Below are 25,217 nucleotides of genomic sequence, written 5' to 3' on the forward strand. Positions count from 1 at the left end.
CATTCCTTGTACCAATGAGCCGGGGGGTGTGGGGGACGCGGGGGGCGGTTAGACTGACTCACACATCAGACAGTCCTTGTACCAATGAGCCGGGTGGTGTGGGGGACGTGGGGGGCGGTTAGACTGACTCACACATCAGGCAGTCCTTGTACCAATGAGCCGGGGGGTGTGGGGGACGCGGGGGGCGGTTAGACTGACTCACACATCAGGCAGTCCTTGTACCAATGAGCCGGGGTGTGTGGGGGACGTGGGGGGCGGTTAGACTGACTCACACATCAGGCAGTCCATGTACCAATGAGCCGGGGTGGTGGGGTGAGCGGGCGATGGTTAGACTGACTCACACATCAGGCAGTCCTTGTACCAATGAGCTGGGGTGTGGGGGACGCAGGGGGCGGTTAGACTGACTCACACATCAGGCAGTCCATGTACCTATGAGACGGGGGTGGGGTGGGGGACGCGGGGGGCGGTTAGACTGACTCACACATCAGGAAGTCCATGTACCTATGAGCCGCGGTGTGGGGGACGCAGGGGGCGGTTAGACTGACTCACACATCAGGCAGTCCATGTACCTATGAGACGGGGGGGGGGGGTGGGGAACGCAGGGGGCGGTTAGACTGACTCACACATCAGGCATTCCTTGTACCAATGAGCCGGGGGGTGTGGGGGACGCGGGTGGTGGTTAGACTGACTCACACATCAGGCAGTCCATGTACCAATGAGCTGGGGTGAGGGGGACGCAGGGGGCGGTTAGACTGACTCACACATCAGGCAGTCCTTGTACCAATGAGCTGGGGTGTGGGGGACGCGGGGGGCGGTTAGACTGACTCACACATCAGGCAGTCCATGTACCAATGAGCTGGGGTGTGGGGGACGCAGGGGGCGGTTAGACTGACTCACACATCAGGCAGTCCTTGTACCAATGAGCTGGGGTGTGGGGGACGCGGGGGGCGGTTAGACTGACTCACACATCAGGCAGTCCATGTACCAATGAGCTGGGGTGTGGGGGACGCAGGGGGCGGTTAGACTGACTCACACATCAGGCAGTCCTTGTACCAATGAGCCGGGGGGTGTGGGGGACGCGGGGGGTGGTTAGACTGACTCACACATCAGGCAGTCCATGTACCAATGAGCTGGGGTGTGGGGGACGCAGGGGGCGGTTAGACTGACTCACACATCAGGCAGTCCATGTACCAATGAGCCGGGGGGTGTGGGGGACGCGGGGGGTGGTTAGACTGACTCACACATCAGGCAGTCCATGTACCAATGAGCTGGGGTGTGGGGGACGCAGGGGGCGGTTAGACTGACTCACACATCAGGCAGTCCTTGTACCAATGAGCCGGGGGGTGTGGGGGACGCGGGGGGTGGTTAGAATGACTCACACATCAGGCAGTCCTTGTACCTATGAGACGGGGGGGGGGGTGGGGGACGCGGGGGGCGGTTAGACTGACTCACACATCAGGCAGTCCATGTACCAATGATACGGGGGGGGTGGGGGAACGTGGGGGGCGGTTAGACTGACTCACACATCAGGCAGTCCATGTACCAATGAGACGGGGGGTGTGCGGGACGTAGGGGGCGGTTAGACTGACTCACACATCAGGCAGTCCTTGTACCAATGAGCTGGGGTGTGGGGGACGCAGGGGGCGGTTAGACTGACTCACACATCAGGCAGTCCATGTACCAATGAGCTGGGGTGTGGGGGACGCAGGGGGCGGTTAGACTGACTCACACATCAGGCAGTCCTTGTACCAATGAGCTGGGGTGTGGGGGACGCAGGGGGCGGTTAGACTGACTCACACATCAGGCAGTCCATGTACCAATGAGCTGGGGTGTGGGGGACGCAGGGGGCGGTTAGACTGACTCACACATCAGGCAGTCCTTGTACCAATGAGACGGGGGGGTGGGGGACGTGGGGGGCGGTTAGACTGACTCACACATCAGGCAGTCCTTGTACCAATGAGCCGGGTGGTGTGGGGGACGCAGGGGGCGGTTAGACTGACTCACACATCAGGCAGTCCATGTACCAATGAGCCGGGTGGTGTGGGGGACGCAGGGGGCGGTTAGACTGACTCACACATCAGGCAGTCCATGTACCAATGAGCCGGGTGGTGTGGGGGACGCAGGGGGCGGTTAGACTGACTCACACATCAGGCAGTCCTTGTACCAATGAGCTGGGGTGTGGAGTGAGTGAGGGGCGGTTAGACTGACTCACACATCAGGCAGTCCATGTACCAATGAGCCGGGTGGTGTGGGGGACGCAGGGGGCGGTTAGACTGACTCACACATCAGGCAGTCCTTGTACCAATGAGCTGGGGTGTGGAGTGAGTGAGGGGCGGTTAGACTGACTCACGCATCAGGCAGTCCTTGTACCAATGAGCTGGGGTGTGGGGGACGCAGGGGGCGGTTAGACTGACTCACACATCAGGCAGTCCTTGTACCAATGAGCTGGGGTGTGGGGGACGCAGGGGGCGGTTAGACTGACTCACACATCAGGCAGTCCATGTACCAATGAGCCGGGTGGTGTGGGGGACGCGGGGGGCGGTTAGACGGACTCACACATCAGGCAGTCCATGTACCAATGAGCCGGGTGGTGTGGGGGACGCGGGGGGCGGTTAGACTGACTCACACATCAGGCAGTCCATGTACCAATGAGCCGGGTGGTGTGGGGGACGCGGGGGGCGGTTAGACTGACTCACACATCAGGCAGTCCATGTACCAATGAGCCGGGTGGTGTGGGGGACGCAGGGGGCGGTTAGACTGACTCACACATCAGGCAGTCCTTGTACCAATGAGCCGGGTGGTGTGGGGGACGCGGGGGGCGGTTAGACTGACTCACACATCAGGCAGTCCATGTACCAATGAGCCGGGTGGTGTGGGGGACGCGGGGGGCGGTTAGGCTGACTCACACATCAGGCAGTCCTTGTACCAATGAGCTGGGGTGTGGAGTGAGTGAGGGGCGGTTAGGCTGACTCACACATCAGGCAATGAGCTGGGGGTAGGAGGGAGGGGACGGGGTGTGGGGGCATTGTTAGTTTCTTCTGTATTGTGAGTGTTTAAAGTGAAGAACTATTGTTTTCTCCAACATTGATAGCCCTCACCCTGAGGGATATTTTGCTCTGTGTTTTGACATTAACAAGAACTTGGGTGTGAACAAACGGGGAACACCCCCGGTAGAAAAACATTCTTCTCCAACCCTGCAATGGGTGAAAGGAATTTTGTTTTAATTCATTCTCAGGATGTGGGCATTGCTGGCAAGGCCAGCATTTATTGCCCATTCCTAGTTGCCCTTGAGAAGGTGGTGGTGAGCCGCATTCTTGAACCGCTGCAGTCCAGGTGGTGAAGGTGCTCCCACTGTGCTGTTAGGGAGCGAGTTTCAGGATTTTGACCCAGCGACGATGAAGGGACGGCGATGTGGGGATGATTTTAACTTTGGGTGATAGTGTAAAATGGGCGCTATCTGACCACCGGACGTCTCAAAGCGCTTTACAGCCAATGAAGTGCTTTTGAAGGACAGTCACTGTTGTAATGTAGGAAATGCGGCAGCCAATCTGCTCCCACAAACAGCAATGTGATAATGACCAGATAATCTGTTTTTGTTGGTTGACGGATAAATATTGGCCAGGACACCAGGGATAACTCCCCTACTCTTCTTCGAAAAAGTGCCATGGAATCTTTTACGTCCACCTGAGAGAGCAGACAGGGCCTCGGTTTAACGTCTCATCCAAAAGACGGCACCTCCGACAGTGCAACATTCCCTCGGCACTGCACTGGAATGTTAACCTAGCTTTTTGTGCTCGAGTCCCTGGAACAGGACTTGAACCCACAACCTTCTGACTCAAAGGCGAGTGTGCTACCCACTGAGCCACAGTTGACGACACCAAAGCACTGCCTTGTGGCTGTCACTGCGGAACAGCAGACTTTCCATTGTCGAATTAAGATTTAGTTGGTCGCCACTCACAGGGAGCACTGGCCAGGGAATCGCAGGTCTGCGGAAAATGGTTTTCTGTGCATTCATTTAACCAGACAGAAAATCAGGCACTGTGGGCCGGTGATTCCCCAGCCAGCTCCCCGTGCAAGCGCAGATCCTTACTGGGAGCATCTGACTGCGGAACCACAACCACCCGTTAAAAGTCCAGTCACATTCATGCTGAAAATGACTGCCATGGGAACACTTAAAGAAAAGCAAAATACTGCAGTTCCTGGAAATCTGAAATATAAACAGAAAATGCTGGAAATGCTCAGCAGGTCAGGCAGCATCTGTGGAGAGAGAAACAGAGTTAACATTTCAGGTTTGTTTTGTTTTCTTTTTGGGTTCAATAAAGACTCATTTCTGAAAGAGAATGTTGTTTAATCTAAAGTCTTGTTCAAGACTTTCTACAGCTTTTTACAGAACACACTATGCTGTGATGCATCTAGAATGAAACTGAAAGTCAAACTCCTCTGGACTGCTTGTCTCTCACATGACCTCTGCTGGTCAGGCACAAGTAATCAAAAACACAGACAAATATGCTGTAAGGCATAAGTAATCAAACACAGACAAATATCATCACTATTTGCTGATATCATTACATCTCCCTTTCTTAAAACAAAAGTATTTTACTTTTAACTAACAACATTTAATGAACTTACATTATCATTATCATGATCAAGGTTTTTTACCCTTGCTTTGTGTGTTCACATGAAATATGTCAATACACTAGAACTTGAAGAAAGAATAAGATAACATTACTTCCTTCTTTAACAATATTCCTTAAATTTGCTCAATGAGTCTCTCAGGAGGCTTCACGTGTCTTGAGGATTTTCTGATTGATTGTCCTTGAATCTGAGTTGTTGCCTCAGATGATTGGTTCTCAGCTGTGTGATCAGGTTGTTCACCAGTATCAGTCTCTTGACCTGCTGTGGCTGGTCCCATGAGAAGATCTCGACGATTTCTTCTCAGAACAGCACCCTCATCTGTCTGAATGGTGTATGATCTTGGTTGAACTTCACTCAGGACAGTTCCCTTCTGAGTCCATGTGTTTGTTTTGTCTTTCAACCTTACTTGGTCACCAGTGTGGAGTTCAGGTAGGTTTTGTGTTCCTCTGTCATAGTAGTACTTTTCCTTTTCTTTCTGTTGCTCTTTGAACTTCCTCACTTTCTCCCCCTCTTTTGTTTTCAGGAGGTTCTCCGGGATGGGTAGGTTTGACCTTAGCCGACGTTGATATACCTATCAATTCGTCCAATAAAAGCGACGAGTTAGGAACGTAACTAAAGGTTTTTATTGACTAAATAACAGAGCCCACCCTCGTGGGTGATCGGGTCCAACAAGGAGGAATACCAGCCAGTCGACTACCTTTATACCTGGGCAGGTAGGTGGAGCCATGGGCGGAGTCGGAGGTGGTCAGCCCAGGTATAACAGCGCGACAAGAGGCGACCTCGTATCGTGATACAACAGTGATAACGGTGATAACAATACAACAGTGATAACTATAGTGTAACGATAAAAGTGGTTTACCACATTCACCCCTTGTTTAGATTTGAGTCCGGCGGGGTGAAGTGTACTACCAGTTCTGGTATGTCAGTCTGTCCGGAGGCCTCGTAAGCCTCTCCGATCGTCGCAGCGGCGGTGCTGCATTATCCGGTGTTAGTGCTGGTGTCTGCGTGGTCGGCGAAGGCTCGTGGGGTTCCGGCATGCCGTCTACCTGGGCTGGAATTGGGGGGGTGGTGGGGGGGGGTAAAGGTGGTGTCTCCGGAGTGCCCGAGGGTGCGAGGTCTCGTAAGGAGACAGTGTCCTCCCGCCCGTCTGGGTAAGCCACGTAGGCGTACTGGGGGTTGGCGTGCAGGAGGTTCACCCTTTCGACCAGGGGGTCTGTTTTATGGGCCCTCACGTGCTTTCGCAGCAAGACGGGCCCCGGAGAGGTCAGCCAGGTTGGTAGAGTGGTTCCCGTAGTCGACTTCCTGGGGAAAACAAACATTCGTTCATGGGGGGTGGCGTTAACGGCAGTGCAAAGTAGTGACCGGATGGAGTGCAGCGCTGTCGGGAGGACTTCCTGCCAGCGGGAGGTTGGGAGGCCCTTAGACTTTAAGGCTAAGAGGACGGCCTTCCATACCGTCGCGTTCTCTCTTTCCACCTGGCCGTTCCCTTGGGGGTTGTAGCTGGTGGTCCTACTTGCTGCAATACCTCTCGCTAGTAGGAACTGACGGAGTTCCTCGCTCATGAAAGAGGAGCCCCGGTCACTATGTATATAGTTTGGGAACCCGAACAAGGCGAAGAGGTCGTTCAGGCATTTAATGACCGTGGTACTGGTCATGTCTGGGCAGGGGAAGGCAAAGGGGAAACGGGAGTACTCATCAACAATGTTGAGGAAGTACACATTACGGTCAGAGGACGGGAGGGGCCCCTTAAAGTCGATGCTCAGGCGCTCGAAGGGGCGGGTGGCCTTGATCAGGCTTGCTCTGTCCGGCCTAAAGAAGTGCGGTTTGCACTCGGCGCAGGTCTGGCAGTTCCTGGTTATGGTCCTGACCTCCTCGATGGAGTAGGGCAGGTTGCGGGCCTTAATGAAGTGGTAAAGTCTGGTGACCCCGGGGTGGCAGAGGTCGTTGTGGAGGGTCTGAAGTCTATCACTTTGCGCGCTGGCGCATGTAATTCGTGACAGAGCATCGGGGGGTTCGTTCAGCTTACCTGGCCGGTACAAGATATCATAATCGTAGGTGGAGAGCTCGATTCTCCACCTCAAGATCTTGTCATTCTTGATTTTGCCCCTCAGCTTGTTATTAAACATAAAAGCGACCGAACGTTGGTCGGTAAGGAGGGTAAATCGTTTGCCTGCCAGGTAGTGCCTCCAGCGTCGTACCGCCTCCACAATCGCCTGGGCCTCCTTCTCGACCGACGAGTGTCGGATCTCAGGGCCCTGTAGGGTCCTTGAGAAGAAGGCCACCGGTCTCCCCTCCTGGTTAAGGGTGGCGGCTAGGGCGAAGTCGGATGCATCGCTCTCGACTTGGAAGGGGATGGACTCATCCACTGCGTGCATAGTGGCCTTGGCAATGTCTCCCTTAATGAGGGAGAAGGCTGCGCACGCTTCCTCCGTAAGGGGGAAGGATGTGGACTTCATGAGGGGTCTGGCTTTGTCCGCATAATTGGGCACCCATTGGGCATAGTAGGCGAAGAGCCCCAGGGTTCTCTTAAGTGCCTTAGGGCAGTGGGGGAGGGGTAGCTCCATGAGGGGGCGCATTCTTTCGGGGTCGGGGCCGATGAGTCCGTTCTCTACTACACAGCCAAGGATGGCAAGGCGCGAGGTGTTAAACACACATTTCTCCTTATTGTAGGTGAGGTTCAGCCGTTGGGCTGTACGGAGGAATTTCTCCAGATTCACGTCGTGGTCCTGCCGGTCGCGGCCGCAGATGGTGACGTTATCTAGGTAGGGGAATGTGGCCTGCAGTCCGTTCTGGTCAACCATCCGGTCCATCTCCCTTTGGAAGACCGAGACCCCGTTGGTGACACCGAAGGGGACCCTAAGGAAGTGGTATAGGCGCCCATTCGCCTCGAAGGCGGTGTACTGGCGGTCCTCGGGGTGGATAGGGAGTTGGTGGTAGGCCGACTTAAGGTCGATGGTCGAGAATACGCGGTATTGTGCAATCTGATTGACCATGTCAGATATGCGGGGAAGGGGGTATGCGTCCAGCTGGGTGTATCTGTTTATGGTCTGGCTGTAGTCGATGACCAGGCGATTTTTATCGCCGGTCTTAACGACCACGACCTGGGCACGCCAGGGGCTGTTGCTCCCCTCGATGATGCCCTCCTTCAGGAGACGCTGCACCTCAGAGCTAATGAAAGCTCTGTCCCCAGCGCTGTACCGCCTGCTCTTGGTAGCGACGGGTTTGCAGTCGGGGGTGAGGTTAGCGAACAGGGAAGGTGGCGGCACCTTGAGGGTGGATAGGCTGCAGGTGTTACGCGGTGGGCGGTTTAACCTTCGCTGGTTGTCGACTGTGAGTGGGGGGAGGGGTCCACCGTATGCTAGGGTTACACTTTGGAGGTGGGATTGGAAGTCCAGCCCTAGTAGGACGGCAGCGCAGAGCTGGGGGAGGACGAGGAGTTTAAAGTTTTTATACTCTGTACCCTTAACCGACAAGGTCACAGCACAGTAGCCGCTAATGTCCGTGGCGTGGGACCTCGATGCCATCGAGATTCGGTTGCGCGTTGGCAGGACAGGGAGGGAGTAGTGGCTCACCGTGTCTGGGTGGATGAAGCTCTCCGTGCTTCCGCTGTCGAACAGGCAGGTCGTGGCGTGGCCGTTTACTTTGATGTCCATCATCGACTTGGACAGGTGGTGTGGGCGGGCTTGATCCAGAGTGACGGAGGCTAGCGTGTAGGTAAGCGAGTCGTTGTCGTCTGCAGGCGAGGCGGTCGTCGGGTCCGGGGGTCCGGTGGCAGTCGGGCGTGGTGGGTAAAATGGCGTCTCCCACGAGGTAGGACAAAATGGCGGAGAAGATGGCTGCCCCCATAACTCACATGAGGCACTATTGGGGTCGGTTGCCTTGATCAAAGATGGCCGCCCCCATGACTCACGTGTGGGGATACTGGCCTCAGTTGCCGTGAAAGAAGATGGCCGCCCCCACAGTTCGCATGAGGCACTGCTGGCCTCTGAAGATCCGCTCCTGCAGGCCTTAGAGAAATGGCCTTTCTTCCTGCAGGTTGTGCAGGTAGAGTTCCTGGCTGGGCAGCGCGACCTCGGGTGCTTCTGGCCGCAAAAGAAGCAGCCGGCGGCCCGATCGCGGGTGCCCGATGTCAGAGCCGGTACCGGGGGTGGCGGGCCCGGTCGGGTCCGGGACGCCGACGCTGAGGTAGGTCCCGGGGGCGGCGCTGCGAAGGGTATTGCGGTAGGGGTCGGGCCCGAGTCCCAGGGTCGCGAGCAGTACCTGGAAAACGCCTCCTGGTCCTGATGGGCCACCTCCAGGGAGAGAGCGAGGGCTTCAGCTTTGTCCAGGTCGAGGTCTTTAGCTTCAAGCAGTCTTTGCCGTGAGTAGTCGGACCGTAGGCCTTTCACAAAGGCATCGCGGATATTATCTTCCGTATTTTCAACAGCCGTCACCGCTTTAAAGTCACAGTTCCTGCCGAGTGCTCTTAGCGCCCGTAAAAATTCAGCTACAGACTCTCCTGGCTGTTGCGGGCGGGATCTTAGGAGGTGCCTGGTGTACATGTAATTTACCGGGCTGCGGTACTGCTGTTTCAGTAGGTTGATAGCGGCCTCGTACGTAGTCGTGTCCTCTATGAGTGCGTATACTCTCGGGCTCGCTTGGGCGTTCAGAAGTCTTAGTTTGGATCTCTGCGGGGCGCCGGATTCTTCCAGGTAGGATTCGAAGCAGTCCAGCCAGTGTTTGAAGTTGAGGGCTGCGTTTGCTGCCTGTGGGTTTAGATCCAGGTACGGTGGTTTGAGGGCTTGCAGCCAAGCCGGCTGGTGTGGCTGTGCTTCTGGGAGGGCTTCTGGCTGGCCAGTAGTAGACATCTTTAAAATTTAGTCAATAAAATTGATATACCTATCAATTCGTCCAATAAAAGCGACGAGTTAGGAACGTAACTAAAGGTTTTTATTGACTAAATAACAGAGCCCACCCTCGTGGGTGATCGGGTCCAACAAGGAGGAATACCAGCCAGTCGACTACCTTTATACCTGGGCAGGTAGGTGGAGCCATGGGCGGAGTCGGAGGTGGTCAGCCCAGGTATAACAGCGCGACAAGAGGCGACCTCGTATCGTGATACAACAGTGATAACGGTGATAACAATACAACAGTGATAACTATAGTGTAACGATAAAAGTGGTTTACCACAGACGTCCCATCAGGAGTTGGGCTGGTGACATACCACACTCGAGCGGCGTTGTGCGGTATACAAGCATGCTTTGGTAGAAGTCAGTTCCACTGTCTTTTGCCTTGTACATCAGTCTTTTCACTGTCTGGACCGATTTTTCCACTAGTCCATTGGACTGTGGATAGTGAGGACTTGACGTTGTGTGGACAAAGTCCCACTCTTTGGCAAAGTGTCGGAAATTTGCATTGTTAAACTGGGGTCCGTTGTCTGTGAAGACCTCGCTTGCCACGCCATGTCTGGAGAATATGGCTTTCATACTTCTTATCACAGCTTCTGCAGTGGTGGTGTACAGTCTACAAACCTCTGGATACAGGGAGTAATAGTCTGTGACGACAAGATAGTCCTTCCCTTGACATACGAATAGGTCAGCGCCTACCTTCTGGTAAGGTCTGTCTGGTGCTGGGTGTGGCTTTAGTGGTTCTACCGGATTGCTTGCTCGATATTTCAGGCATATTGTGCAGTTTGACACCTCATTTGTCACATCTTGGTTGATTCGTGGCCAGTACATCACCTCTCGTGCTCTTTTCTTACACTTTTCGATTCCCAGATGCCCTCCATGGATCTTTTTTAGCATCTCTCTTCTCAGACTCTTTGGGATAACTATTTTACTTCCTTTGTAGATGATGTCTTCGACCACTGATAGTTCCGCCCTGCAGTTCCAGTACTCTGCCATGTCAGGTGAGCAGTCTTGCTTCATGTTGGGCCATCCATCCAAGATGCTTTGTCTCAGTCGTCTCATTGTTTCATCTTTGTTTGTCTCAGTCTTTATGAGCTCCATTTTTGCATCTGCTATGGGCAGTGCACTTGTGATCATGTCCACGTAGGCGTTCACTTTTTCATCCATTGTGGTGTTTGCAGGCTCACTTGGGTCAACAGCTCTGGACAACGTGTCTGCTGTATACATCAGCTTACCCGGTGTGTACGCAACATTCAGTGTATAGCGTTGCAGCCTGATCATCATTCTTTGTATTCTAAGTGGACAGCTATTCAGTGGCTTTTGGAACAATGCAATCAATGGCTTATGGTCAGTCTCTACACTGATTGCTTGTCCTGCCACAAACTGGTGAAACCTTTCACAGGCGTATGTGATGCTGAGCAGCTCCTTTTCTATTTGAGCATATCGCGTCTCCGCGTCTGTCATTGAGCGCGATGCATATGCAATAGGTTGCCAGTAGTCATATTGTTGCAGAAGAACGGCACCGAGCCCACTCTGTGATGCATCTGATGATATCTTGATGGGTCTCGCTGGGTCATAAAACCTCAGAACTGGTTCCTCTGTGAGCAGTTTCTTTAGATCGCTCCATGACTTCTCATGCTCATGATTCCATTCCCATTCTATGTTCTTTTCAGTTAGTCTTCTCAGTGGCGCTATTTTTTCTGAGAGGTTGGATATGAATTTACCCATGTAGTTGATCATTCCATTAAACCTCTGCACGTCCTTTTTGCATTGTGGCCTTGGCATATTCTCAATGGCGGACACCTTTCTGGGATCTGGTCTGATGCCCTCACTGCTAAGGATATCTCCCACGAATGTCAGTTCTGTCACCCCGAGCTGGCATTTCTCTCTATTCAGCTTCAGGTTTGTTTTCCTTGTTGCTTCCAGCACTTTTTTCAGTCTCTCGTCATGCTCAGTTCTCGTGGTTCCCCATACTATGATGTCATCCATTGATGCATCAACTCCCTCCAGGTGCTCATAGATCATATGGATAGTCTTGTGATACACTTCAGGAGCTGAGGCAATGCCAAATGGTAACCTTAGGAATCTGTATCTGCCAAATGGAGTGTTGAACGTGCACAGTCTTGAACTTGCTTCGTCTAGCTTCATCTGCCAAAATCCTGAGGACGCATCTAACTTGCTGAAATATTTTGCATTTGCAAACTTTGCCATGATTTCCTCACGTGTAGGAAGCTTGATGTGCTCTCTCTTTATTGCTCTGTTTAGATCTCTTGGATCCAGGCAAATTCTGAGCTTTCCATTCTTTTTGTCCACTACGATGAGGGAACTCACCCACTCAGTTGGCTCATCTATCTTCTGAATCACGTTCAGGCTTTCCATCCTGTCCAACTCTGCCTTCAGTTGCTTTTGAAGAGCAAACGGAACTTTTCTGCATGGATGTATGACCGGTGTCATACTTTTATCTACTCTGATCGTGTGTTCTCCTGGAATGCAGCCTAGACCCTTAAATAGGTCTTTGTACTCTTTCATGAGTTCATCATAGACTGTCTCTCCTTCGCTTTCCACAACGAGGACTCTCTTTACCAGGTTCAGTCTCTCACAGGCTTTTAACCCTAGGATGGCTTGCACATCCTTTGGCACCACGATTAATGCTAGCGTGTGCTCTCTGTCCTTGTGTGTTACTTTGACAATGCATTTTCCTTTCACTGGTATATCAGTACCTGAGTATCCGGTCACTTTCACTTGTATTCCATGTAACTTTGGTCTGGGTCTAATTCTCTTAAAATCGGTCTCCGATATCACATTAACTTGTGCTCCAGTATCCAATTTAAATGGAATGTGTATGTCATTCACTTTTAGTGTCAACATCCAGCCTCTTTCTTTTTTGTTTTCAGACACAACATCTACATTGAATTCCTCTATCTCGCTTTCATCTACTGTATGGACCTTGCTTTGTTGCGCTTGGTTCTTACAGCAACGGGCATAATGGTTGTTTTTGTTGCATCTATTGCATGTTTTACCATATGCTGGACACTTTCTTGGTGGATGCTGTGTACCGCATCGACTACATGACTTCCGATTGTCTCTTTCATTTTCGTTTGCTGGCCACGTCTCTTTTTTCACATTGGCGCTCTCTTTGTTAAACGGTTTGTATCCGTTCTTTCTCACTGCACCCACGTTGCAGCTACTGTCACTGAACAGCTCCTTTGACTGCAACTTCACAGTCTCTGTAGCCCTACACAATGCTATGGCTTTTCCCAGGTCTAGATCTTGCTCTCTTAGCAGCCTTTCCCTTAGACCATTATCTGGAATACCACACACCAGTCTGTCTTTTATCAGCGAGTCTGTGAGTCCCCCAAATTCACACGATTTGCTCCGGTTTCTCAGTTCAGTCACATACTGATCAATAGTCTCGCCGATTTTCTGTACACATGTGAAAAATTTGTGCCTCTCAAAGGTCACGTTGCGTTTAGGTATGCAGTAGGCCTCAAACTGTTCCATTATTTTATCTAGCTTCATTTTGTCTCCATCAACAGCAAATATGAAATTATTATATACCTCCAGCGCTGCATCACCCACGACATGTAAGAACACGGACGATTTTTGTTTATCACTTTTCTCGTCAGCTCCGATTGCCGCTAAATACAACTCTAAACGTTGTTTGAACCTTCTCCAATTTTCAGCCACATTACCTGTCAATTGAAGCGTCGCCGGTGGGAGTAAACCTTCCATTTTTTCACTTCGTTAGCTATTCTCTAATGGTAAGCAACGATGTTCTCTTCTGGCTTGCTAATATGTGGAGAGCTGATTTCGCTTACTTGCCACAACTGCTTTCACTGTCCCATCAAGTTGCTAACTTCAGATTTTTTCTCTTTCAGCCACTTCTGACATCATGTTTTGATTTCTTTTTGGGTTCAATAAAGACTCATTTCTGAAAGAGAATGTTGTTTAATCTATAGTCTTGTTCAAGACTTTCTACAGCTTTTTACAGAACACAATGGGCCAGAAATTCGCGGCCAGAAGCGTGAGTACGGTTGGGGTACTCACGCATCTGGCCGTTGGAAATGCCGGCGTTCAGCAGGAACAGCGCATGCGGGGAACGCCGGCATTTCCAGACCCGAGGTCTATTCACAGCGCGTGCGACTGCACAGGCAGCGCTTGCGCAGTGAACTTTGTGGATTTCAATGATGGATTCAGTGAGGGTAAGTCCTTAGAAGTTACACTTGAAAAAAGCAAGTGTAAAGTTGTTCATTGGCTGCGGAGGAAGATATATTTTATCGTGGAGCTTCTGAAATGCAATACTTTTGTTTGGGAAAGGGAGGGAAGTTATTTTAAGAAATTTTAAGTAAGTTTTAAAGTTTAAATTTTTTTTTTTTAAAGGGTTTTCAGAACGGTAGGTAGAAGGAGCAATTGTGGCTGTGTGAATGGAATGTGAGAATGAGTTATGTATGTATGTCCACATATATTCCTTTACGTATATGTATGTATGTTTTATATTCCTTTACTAATGTGTATGAATGTATGTTTTTAATTATGATTTTCCAATAAGTTACTTTCTCTGAAAGTCATAATTAAATAATACATTCATGCGCATAAGTAAAGGAATATATACATAACACGCAAAGGAATATATACAGACATACATACTTTCAGAAGCTCCACGATAATAAATATCTTCCTCCGCAGCCTCTGGAGCAACTGTACCCATGCTTTTTTCATGTGTAAGTTGTAATGACTTGACCTCACTGAAAGCATTAATGAAAGTGGCGAATTATACTGCGCACGTGCTGCCTGTGCAGTCGCATGCGTTCTGCCTCTGAACCCCTTCGTTCAGAGGACAGGAAATGCCGGTTTTCCCCACATGCACTGTGCATGCTGAAAACCGGCATTTCATCCGGCCAGATGCGTAAGTACCCCGACCGTACTCGCGCATTTGGAAGGGAATTACTGGGCCAACATTTTACATGTCAATAAAATGAAAAATTTAACAATTGCACGACTTGCCCCCTCGCATCTGCGACTGAGGGTCCAAGGAGGTGCATTGCGCAAGAGGTCATCATCGTACGTATCCTCACACTGTTCCCTTTGGGGAACTGTATGAAGTGGTGGAAGGATTTATGGCCGTGATTAACGCTCATTCCGTGACCGTAACCATCTTTGAACCAGCCATTAGGGTGGTTAGTCCTATGGCGGGAGGGTTTTACGGGCTCCCACAACCCATCTGAGGGGGTGGGGGGGGGCCACCAACACCCACGGACGCAAGTATCCCGCTGGATGTCCACCCAGAATTTAAAGTTGGAGCTCCGACTCCACTTGCCGGGACTGTCTGGAGTGGGGTTCAAAACCCTACTCCTTCTGGCCCAGCGGCGGGGATGCTTACTGCTACGCAAAAGGCCCACTCCGCACAAAAGGTGACACCCATACGTTTCCTGCACCTTTTCCCTCCCCGTGACTGGAGCCCTATGCTGCCATTTCACGTTGCTAATCGGATTGGGCCTTTGTCATAGCGGTAGGATCCCCGCCGCTGGGCCAGATCAGGGTAGGGTTTCGAACCCCGCTCCAGACAGTCCCAGCAAGTGGAGTCGGAGCTCCGGCTCTAAATTCTGGGTTGACATCCAGTGGGATATTTGCGTCCGTGGGTGTGGGTGGCCCCCCTCCTTGTATAGCTTGTGGGAGCCCGTAAAACCCTCCCGCCATAGGACTAACCGCCCTAATGGCTGGTTCAAAGATGGTTACGGTCACGGAATGAGCGTTAATCATGGCCATAAATCCTTCCACCACTTCATACAGTTCCCCAAAGGGAACAGTGTGAAGACACGTATGATGACGACATTGCTAAATAAATAAATGGAATTAAAAAAATTCTTTTAGGGCTTTTAAAAGTCTTTAAATTGCTTTAATTCTCTTTAAAACTACTTCAGATTACTCAAAATAATGTAAACATTTTAAAAAGTTTATAAAAGTTACCAAAATCTTCAAAAAACTTCCAAAAACCTATTTAAACTGCTGCTTTGCATGTAAAAATGCTTAGCAGCTTGACAGAAACATTGGGGGCGTGTCCAGTGAAACTGAGACCTCAAGGGGCGTGTCTCACTTACACTGCACGCTCCTGGCTTCGCGCTGGCTGCACTCCTGGGTGGCGTGGCATCATACGCTGCCCGGGATTCTTCTTTTTCAAACACCAAGTCCAGGCGTCCCTGGAGCTGATCGGCAGTAGCGCGGGGTAAGTGCATATACGGGGCTTGCACGCGCGGCAAGCCCCGTTCACCAATTTCTGGCCCACTATGCTGTGATGCATCTAGAATGAAACTGAAAGTAAAACTCCTCTGGACTGCTTGTCTCTCACATGACCTCTGCTGGTCAGGCACAAGTAATCAAAAACACAGACAAATATGCTGTAAGGCATAAGTAATCAAACACAGACAAATATCATCACTATTTGCTGATATCATTACAAGGTTGATGACCTTTCATTAGAACTGGAAGATGTTAGAGATGAACTCAGCTGTGGCTCTGAGTCAGAAGGTTCCCATTCCAGGGACTCGAGCACAAAAAGCTAGGTTAACACTCCAGTGCAGTGCCGAGGGAGTGTTGCACTGTCGGAGGTGCCGTCTTTTGGATGAGACGTTAAACCGAGGCCCCGTCTGCTCTCTCAGGTGGATGTAAAAGATTCCATGGCACTTTTTCGAAGAAGAGTAGGGGAGTTATCCCTGGTGTCCTGGCCAATATTTATCCGTCAACCAACAAAAACAGATTATCTGTTTGCAAATATAGAGTCAGGGAAAGGAGTGGGGGAGGAAAGAACAAAGGGGAAGGTGTGATACAGGAAAACTTCAACTGTTATAGCAGATTCAGAATATATTTACTAATTCGTTAGAAAAAGGTGTAGTGCCAGAGGACTGGTGGATAGCTAACATAATACTAATATTCAAGAAGGGGCTAGAACATGTCCTGGGAATTATAGACCAGTCAGCTTAACATCGGTAATAGGAAAAATAATGGAATCCCTACCAAAGGAGAAAATAGAAGAACATCTAGAAACCAAAAATATAATAAGGAATAGTCAGCATGGATTTCAAAAGGGAAAATCTTGCTTGACCAACCTCATTGAATTTTTTGAAGAGGTAACAGAGTAGACAATGGTAATGCAGTAGATGTAATTTATCTGGATTTTCAAAAGGCCTTCGATAAGGTACCCCATAATAGACTGATGAACAAGGTCAGAAATTACAGAGTCAGGGGACAAGTAGCAGAATGGATAGCTAGCTGGCTTCAAGACAGAAAGCAGAGAGTTAGAGTAAAAGGTAGTGGCAGAAGGTGGGTAGTGGTGTTCCACAAGGATCAGTGCTGGGACCACTGCTGTTTGAAATTTACATTAACGCTTTAGACTTTGGAATCAAAAACACAATTTCTAAATTTGCGGATGACACCAAATTGGGGGGAATAGTCAATACTGAGGAGGACTGCAACAAATTACAGGAGGACATTAATAAACTTGCAGAATGGGCATATAATTGGCAAATTAATTTCAACATAGATAAATGGGAGGTATTACATTTTGGTAGGAAGAATAGGGAGGTCACTTATTACTTGGAGGGTTCGAGTCTAGGTGGGGTAGAGGAGCAAAGGGATCTCGGAGTACAAATACACAAATCACTGAAAGTTGTGACACAGGTTAGCAAGGCCATAAAAAAAAGCAAACCAAGCACTAGAGTTTATTTCTAGAGAGATAAAATTGAAAAGTAGGGAAGTTATGCTAAACCTGTATCGAAACTTGGTTAGACCACATTTAGAGTATTGAGTACAGTTCTGGTCGCCATATTATAAAAAGGATATAGAGGCACTGGAGAGGGTACAAAGAAGATTTACAAGGATAATACCAAAAATGCGAGGGTATACATATCAGGAAAAGATGATCAGGCTGGGTCTCTTTTCTCTTGAAAAAAGAAGGCTGAGGGGTGACCTAATAGAGGTCTTTAAAATTATGAAAGGTTTTAATAGAGTGGATACAGAGAGAACGTTTCCACTTGGTGGTGCTTTTACCCCTCTGAGCCACGGCGGGGTGGGGGGGGTGGATGGAGAGACAGGAAATAGATATTTTTTAATTCATTGTTTCAAATTGGGCAGAACCAGTGAGGGGTGATCCAGATCGCCAGAACGCTCAGTCGGTTTCCCAGTCAACCTAAGTCATTGAAGTGGTCAGGAGCAGTGGTCAGTTGCGGAGAAGGATTCCTGCTCGCCCGCACTTACACCAGAGCTGCGGGCACAAGGATTTTTGGGCCCCTTATTTTGAGCTCACTGTCAGCAGACTGAGAGGAGGAACGGCATCAGAAACAAACAGTCTAAAAAGTACTCTGAGCAAATGTACTTGATTCTCCTTCTTTCTTTTAGTGCTGGGTCCCCCTGAGTGGTCATTTCAGATTTGGTAATGTTCCAGACAGTTTCCTGTACTTTCGATTCGTATGTTCCCTGCCCCCTCAGCTCTGATTCGTTGCCGACTTACCCTGAGCCAGTCGACAAAGTCCGACGCCAGTGCGCGATGCCAGGGTGTAACACAGGAAGTGTGACATACAAAGTGTGACAGACAGGAAGTATGAGCAGACACACCGGGGCGGGGGAGGAAGGTGTGAAATTGGTCACGGGCAGTAGCACAAAAATGGGTGATAGCCAATCAGCAGCCCGATTCACACCCTGCCCGAGTTTCTTCTCCATTCCCGTCAGTGGACGTCGGGCTGCCAATTCACTATCGCCCATTTTGCACTACCTCCCCAAGACAAAATTCAATCTGGTCATTTTTACTTGTGAGCCTCCTGTGGTACTGACACATGGTTTTATAACGGAGAATATTATACCTTGTCAAAGAGAATATGGGTGTGTGTCCCTTTAAGGCTACAAGGTGCAAGAGTGGTGGGTTGACCTCGAGGTCTGGTTATAGAGGAGAACCCTGCCGTTATTTGCTTGACAGGCCAATTAAATTGTTGGAGATGTTTTGGAGTGGGGCTATTGTTGCAGAGAGGGAACTGAAAGCTGTACAGCAGTTTAAGATTGTTTTCTATAAGAAAAAGAGCCAAGTGCAGGGGGTAGAAAGTTGAAATTATTCCAGGAATCATTGTTTAAAAAGTTTAAATTGTCCTCGCACCCAACAGGGAGCTGCTCAACTGATTTTTAATTTGTCGCAGCCAGATGTGTTAGAATGCATTTTCCGAGATTTGCATAAATTTGGGCTGATTATAATAAATTTGACTATGATTAAGAGTGACAGAAGGGTGACTGAATATTACTGGTAGATCTCCCATTGATTTAGGATGTGGGTAGCAACTTACGCTTTACTTACAAGGAAACCAACTGGTTGCCTTGACCTAGTGGAACTGCCATTTAATGCTTCCGTGTAGTTATGTTTTGCATAATTAATGAGGAATGATGAATAATAATGAACAAATCTAGACCGGTAGATGACGTCGGCAGACACTTGTGTGGACTATTTCTGTTTCTTAATAACTAAATGATTTCACGATTTTCTTTTCCAGCGATGAGCATGTTTCAGTACTGCTGGATATCAGGGGGGATGTGTCCCGAGAGATTCGCGGGACTGTGCTGGAGATGTTGGAGCAGAATAGCCAGCCACCTCCCGAAGACTATCAGCCCATCTTCTCCGATATCCTGGTGCCAGCTCCTGTCCTGCCCTTCTGCCTTCCTGCTGTCAAATGCGGCTAGGTTCCAGAGTGTGATTGAAGACCCGTGGATGCAGCTATTTAAGACTGCAGCGGAGAAAGAGGTCACCTGCCGATAGCAGCCACACACCGTCAGTGCGAGACAGTGTTTCACTGAGACATACGTCCATGTGTGCAGTAGATACTGGAGTCCTAACTGGGGGAAAGGTGTCCAAATTGGACAGGCAGCCAATATAGTGAAGCTGTAAAGGTTGGCAATGCACTGGTGTTCTACCTTTAGATCTCCCCGGCATATACAGCAGTCTCCCCTATTTACAAAGCATGTTAAAGGTCGCTGGGGAGATCTTCCCTCCATGGCTCAGTTGGTAAAGCCAATCTATTGGTAAAGCCAAGACTATCCCATACAGGCAGAAGCTCGCAGGGTCAGTGCTGAGTTACCTCAGCCAGGGTTCCTACTGCTGATCACTGTGTTCTCTAACGGAAGGGGAAAAGTGTGTGAATACCAGGTAAAGGAGAGGGTCGGGCTTGGCTGTGAAGTCCCCACAGCTGAATAGCCTGCCAACCATCACTGTCAAGGGAGCCCATGTGAAGACTGGACACTTGGGCGAGACACCAGAGGACTGCTGGTCCCCATGATAGCATGAACTAGCACCTTCAGGAAGAGGGGGAAATGTTTACAATGCTAATGATGGCTCAGGAGCATCACATCAATCTTTTCCCCACTCTTCCTCAAGGCTGGGGCTACCTGTCCAAGGGGACTCCAGGGGTCGATTCTCACCCGACCAGATTGGCCTCAAAATGGGGGTCTGTAGACTCACCGCTCAGTCAACACTGGCAGCCGCCATTTTCCAAGGGGGCGGCCGGGGAGTTCGCCTGTTTCAGGCAGTAGGCCAGGACCCCAATTGGAATTTTCAGGGACATGTGGGCGGAGCTTGCTGGCCGCTGCAAAAACAGCCCTGGAAAGTTGCGGGGTTAAATTCTTGTCGAGCCAAGAGTGCTGGGGGGGGGGTCATTGCCAGCTTGGGCTTGCTCCTCCCCCCGCCTCCACCCTCCGTGCTCTCAGCCCACATCCCCTCCTAGGTGTGGTGTCCGTGCCGTCCGATATTGGCCCCCGACCCCCGGCCCGGAACCGGCAAGCTGCAGTAGGACACCCGCTCGGGGTAATGCGGCTCGCTGGCAAGATTTCAGTGAGGCCTGAGCTGAAAGCGGGCTGGGCCTCCTCGCCCCTGGACAGGTGGGCAACTAGCCAGTGCCCTCCCTCCGGTCTACCACCCAACAGTGAAACCGGCCCCCTGATTTCAGGGCCCTGGAGTTAGCTGCATCCCCGATGATGAGTGAATGACTCCAGCTGTTAGCTGTAGTTGGAGGCCTCAGTCTATACCAAGACCAGCTGATGTCAGCCCCCCTCACAGGGGCAATTGACCATCTGAACTGCGGGGTTAAAGGGGGAAAGTTAATGGCATGGACACAGGATGTCAAACAAAGTGTTATTTCAGATAAGGCCTCCCAAAAATCAACTCTGCTTTTAAAATCGAGATATGTTTTAGTCAGACATTTTAGATTTAGATGAGTAGACCTTCCCGTGCATCAGGGGTCCCCAAACTTTTGAAGCAGGGTTTCAATCAATGCGCCACCAAGAGTTGGTGGGTCACAGATGATGAAACTCTTCGGGGTTAGATTGACATTAAACTCCATAGTCAACACAATCACTTCCTTCTTGCACGTGTTACTGGAGAAGCTTTCTCAGACACTCCCTGTTTTACAACGTGAGATCGGGGCTTCATATTTACAGCACCATCTTCCCTTTAATTGGAGAACCATCACATGGCTGCCAGATCAAACCTAGTTATGAGTGTGTCCTCTATAACACACTCCTTGCACACCGAAACACATACGCTGCAGTCAGAGCTGACTTTTCACTTCCCGCTGCTCTTAACCCCAGTGAATTCTGCTTCCTGTTGGGACCTCAATAGTTGCCATCATAAGTTGTGGTCCTTTAACACCACACAAACTTTGGGATCAGCGGGACAAAGGTCCCTGTTCACATGTTTGAAAATAATGCTGCCCCGCCCCAAAGGATGGGATCTTCTGAATCTTCCTGTCACTGCAGCACCCTTCTACCTGGCCAGATTGCCAAAATGTGTGGAGGTGTGATCATTGGGTGTTAGTACTGGAGGAACGTGGAGGTGTGATCATCGAGTGTTAGTACTGCAGTAACGTAGAGGTGTGATCATCGAGTGTTGGTACAGGAACAACGTGGAGGTGAAATCATTAGGTGTTAGTACTGGAGGAACTTGGAGGTGTGATCATTGGATGTTAGTACCGGAGGAACGTGAAGGTATTATCATTGGGTGTTAGTACTGGAGGAACGTGGAGGTGTGATCATCGAGTGTTGGTACTGGAACAACGTGGAGGTGAAATCATTGGGTGTTAGTACTGGAGGAACTTGGAGGTGTGATCATTGGATGTTAGTACCGGAGGAACGTGAAGGTATTATCATTGGGTGTTAGTACTGGAGGAACGTGGAGGTGTGATCATCGAGTGTTAGTACTGCAGTAACGTAGAGGTGTGATCATCGAGTGTTGGTACTGGAACAACGTGGAGGTGAAATCATTGGGTGTTAGTACTGGAGGAACTTGGAGGTGTGATCATTGGATGTTAGTACCGGAGGAACGTGGAGGTATTATCATTGGGTGTTAGTACTGGAGGAACGTGGAGGTGTGATCATCGGGTGTTACACTGCAGGAAAGTGGAGGTGTGATCATTGGAAGTTAGTACTGGAGGAACATGGAGGTGTGATCATTAGGTGTTAGTACTGGAGGAATGTGGAGGTGTGATCATCGAGTGTTAGTACTGGAGGAACGTGGGGTGTGATCATTGGGTGTTAGTACTGGAGGAACGTGGAGGTGTGATCATCGAGTGTTACTACTGGAGGAATGTGGAGGTGTGATCATCGAGTGTTAGTACCGGAGGAAGGTGAAGGTGTGATCATCGAGTGTTAGTACTGGAGGAACGTGGAGGTGTGATCATCGAGTGTTAGTACTGGAGGAACATGGAGGTGTGATCATTGGGTGTTAGTACTGGAGGAATGTGGGGGTGTGATCATTGGGTGTTAGTGCTGGAGGAACGTGGAGGTGTGATCATTGGATGTTAGTACTGGAGAAATGTGGAGGTGTGATCATTGGGTGTTAGTACTGGAGGAACGGGGAGGTGTCATCACCGAGTGTTAGTACTGGAGGAACGTGGAGGTGTGATCATTGGGTGTTAGTACTGGAGGAACGTGGAGGTGTGATCATTGGCTGTTAGTACTGGAGGAACGTGGAGGTGTGATCATTGTGTCTTAGTACTTGAGGAACATGGAGGTGTGATCATTCAGTGTTAGTACTGGAGGAACATGGAGGTGTGATCATTGGGTGTTATTACTGGAGGAACGTGGAGGTGTGATCATTGGGTGTTTTTACTGGAGGAACGTAGAGGTGTGATCATCGAGCGTTAGTACTGGAGGAACGTGGAGTTGTGATCATTGGGTGTTAGACTGGAGGAACGTGGAGGTGTGATCATTCGGTGTTAGTACTGGCGGAACATGGAGGTGTGAACATTCGGTGTTAGTACTGGAGGAACGTGGAGTTGTGATCATTGGGTGTTAGTACTGGAGGAACATTGAGGTGTGATCATTGGCTGTTAGTACAGGCGGAACGTGGAGGTGTGATCATTGGGTATTAGTACTGGAGGAACGTGGAGGTGTGATCATTGAGAATTAGTACTGGAGGAATGTGGAGTTGTGATCATTGGGTGTTAGTACTGGAGGAACGTGGAGGTGTGATCATCGAACATTAGTACTGGAGGAACGTGGAGGTGTGATCATCGAGTGTTAGTACCGGAGGAACGTGGAGTTGTGATCATTGGGTGTTAGTACTGGAGGAACGTGGAGCTGTGATCATTGGGTGTTAGTACTGGAGAAACATGAAGGTGTGATCATCGAGCTTTAGTATGGAAGAACGTGTTGGTGTGATCATTCGGTGTTAGTACTGGAGGAACGTGAAGGTGTGATCATCGAGCATTAGTAATGGAAGAACGTGGAGGTGTGATCATTGGGTGTTAGTACTGGAGGAACGTGGAGGTGTTATCATTGTGTGTTAGTACTGGAGGAACGTGGAGCTGTGATCATTGCGTGTTAGTACTGGAGGAACATGGAGGTGTGATATTCGAGTGTTTGTACGGAAAAACGTGGCTGTCTGATCATTGAGTGTTAGTACTGGAGGAACGTGGAGGCATGATCATTGAGTGTTAGTACTGGAGAAACGTGGAGGTGTGATCATTGGGTGTTAGTACTGGAGGAACGTGGAGGTGGGATTTTGGGTGTTATTACTGGAGGAACGTGGAGGTGTGATCATTAGGTGTTAGTACTGGAGGAACGTGGAGGTGTGATGATCGAGTGTTAGTACTGGAGGAACGTGGAGGTGTGATCATTGGGTATGAGTACTGGAGGTACGTGGAGGTGTGCTCATCGACTGTTAGTGGAGAAACGTGGAGGTGTGATCATCGAGCATTAGTACTGGAGAAACGTGGAGCTGTGATCATTGGGTGTTAGTACTGGAGGGACGTGGAGGTGCGATCATTGGGTGTTAGTACTTGAGGAACGTGGAGGTGTGATCATTGGCTGTTAGTACTGGAGGAACATGGAGGTGTGATATTCGAGTGTTAGTGGAGAAACGTGGAGGTGTGATCATTGGGTGTTAGTACTGGAGGAACGTGGAGGCGTGATCATTGGGTGTTAGTACTGGAGGAACGTGGAGGTGTGATCATCGAGCGTTAGTACTGGAGGAACGTGGAGTTGTGATCATTGGGTGTTAGTACTGAAGGAACATGGAGGTGTGATCATCGAGCATTAGTACTGGAGGAACGTGGAGTTGTGATCATTGGGTGTTAGTACTGGAGGAACGTGGAGTTGTGATCATCGAACATTAGTACTAGAGGAACGTGGAGGTGTGATCATCGAGTGTTAGTACTGGAGGAACGTGGAGGTGTGATCATTGGGTGTTAGTACTGGAAGAACGTGTTGATGTGATCATTGGGTGTTAGTACTGGAGGAACGTGAAGGTGTGATCATCGAGCATTAGTACTGGAAGAACATGGAGGTGTGATCATTGGGTGTTAGTACTGGAGGAACGTGGAGGTGTGATATTCGGGTGTTAGTACGGAAAAACGTGGCAGTGTGATCATTGAGTGTTAGCACTGGAGGAACGTGGAGGCATGATCATTGAGTGTTAGTACTGGAGAAATGTGGAGGTGTGATCATTGGGTGTTAGTACTAGAGGAACGTGGAGGTGTGATCATTGGGTGTTAGTACTGGAGGAACGTGGAGGTGTGATCTTTGGGTGTTATTACTGGAGGAACGTGGAGGTGTGATCATTAGGTGTTAGTACTGGAGGAACGTGCAGGTGTGATGATCGAGTGGTAGTACTGGAGGAACGTGGAGGTGTGATCATTGGGTATTAGTACTGGAGGAACGTGGAGGTGTGATCCTCGAGTGTTAGTGGAGAAACGTGGAGGTGTGATCATCGAGCGTTAGTACTGGAGAAACGTGGAGGTGTGAGCATTGGGTGTTAGTACTGGAGGAACTTGGAGGTTTGATCATTGGGTGTTAGTACTTGAGGAACGTGGAGGTGTGATCATTGGCTGTTAAGTAGTGGAGGAACGTGGTGGTGTGATATTCGAGTGTGAGTGGAGAAACGTGGAGGTGTGATCATTGGGTGTTAGTACTGGAGGAATGTGGAGGTTTCATCATCGAGTGTTAATGGAGAAACGTGGAGGTGTGATCATCGAGCGTTAGTACTGGAGAAACGTGGAGGTGTGATCATTGGGTGTTAGTACTGGAGGAACGTGGAAGTGTGATCATTGGGTGTTAGTACTGGTGGAACGTGGAGGTGTGATCATTGGGTGTTATTACTGGAGGAACGTGGAGGTGTGATCATTGCGTGTTAGTACTGGAGGAACTTGGAGGTGTGATATTTGAGTGTTAGTG

The sequence above is a fragment of the Somniosus microcephalus genome, chromosome 6 (assembly GCF_052327205.1).
Source record: "Somniosus microcephalus isolate GS21.2 chromosome 6, FLI_Smic_1.0, whole genome shotgun sequence".
NCBI classification, from domain to species: Eukaryota; Metazoa; Chordata; class Chondrichthyes; order Squaliformes; family Somniosidae; genus Somniosus; species Somniosus microcephalus.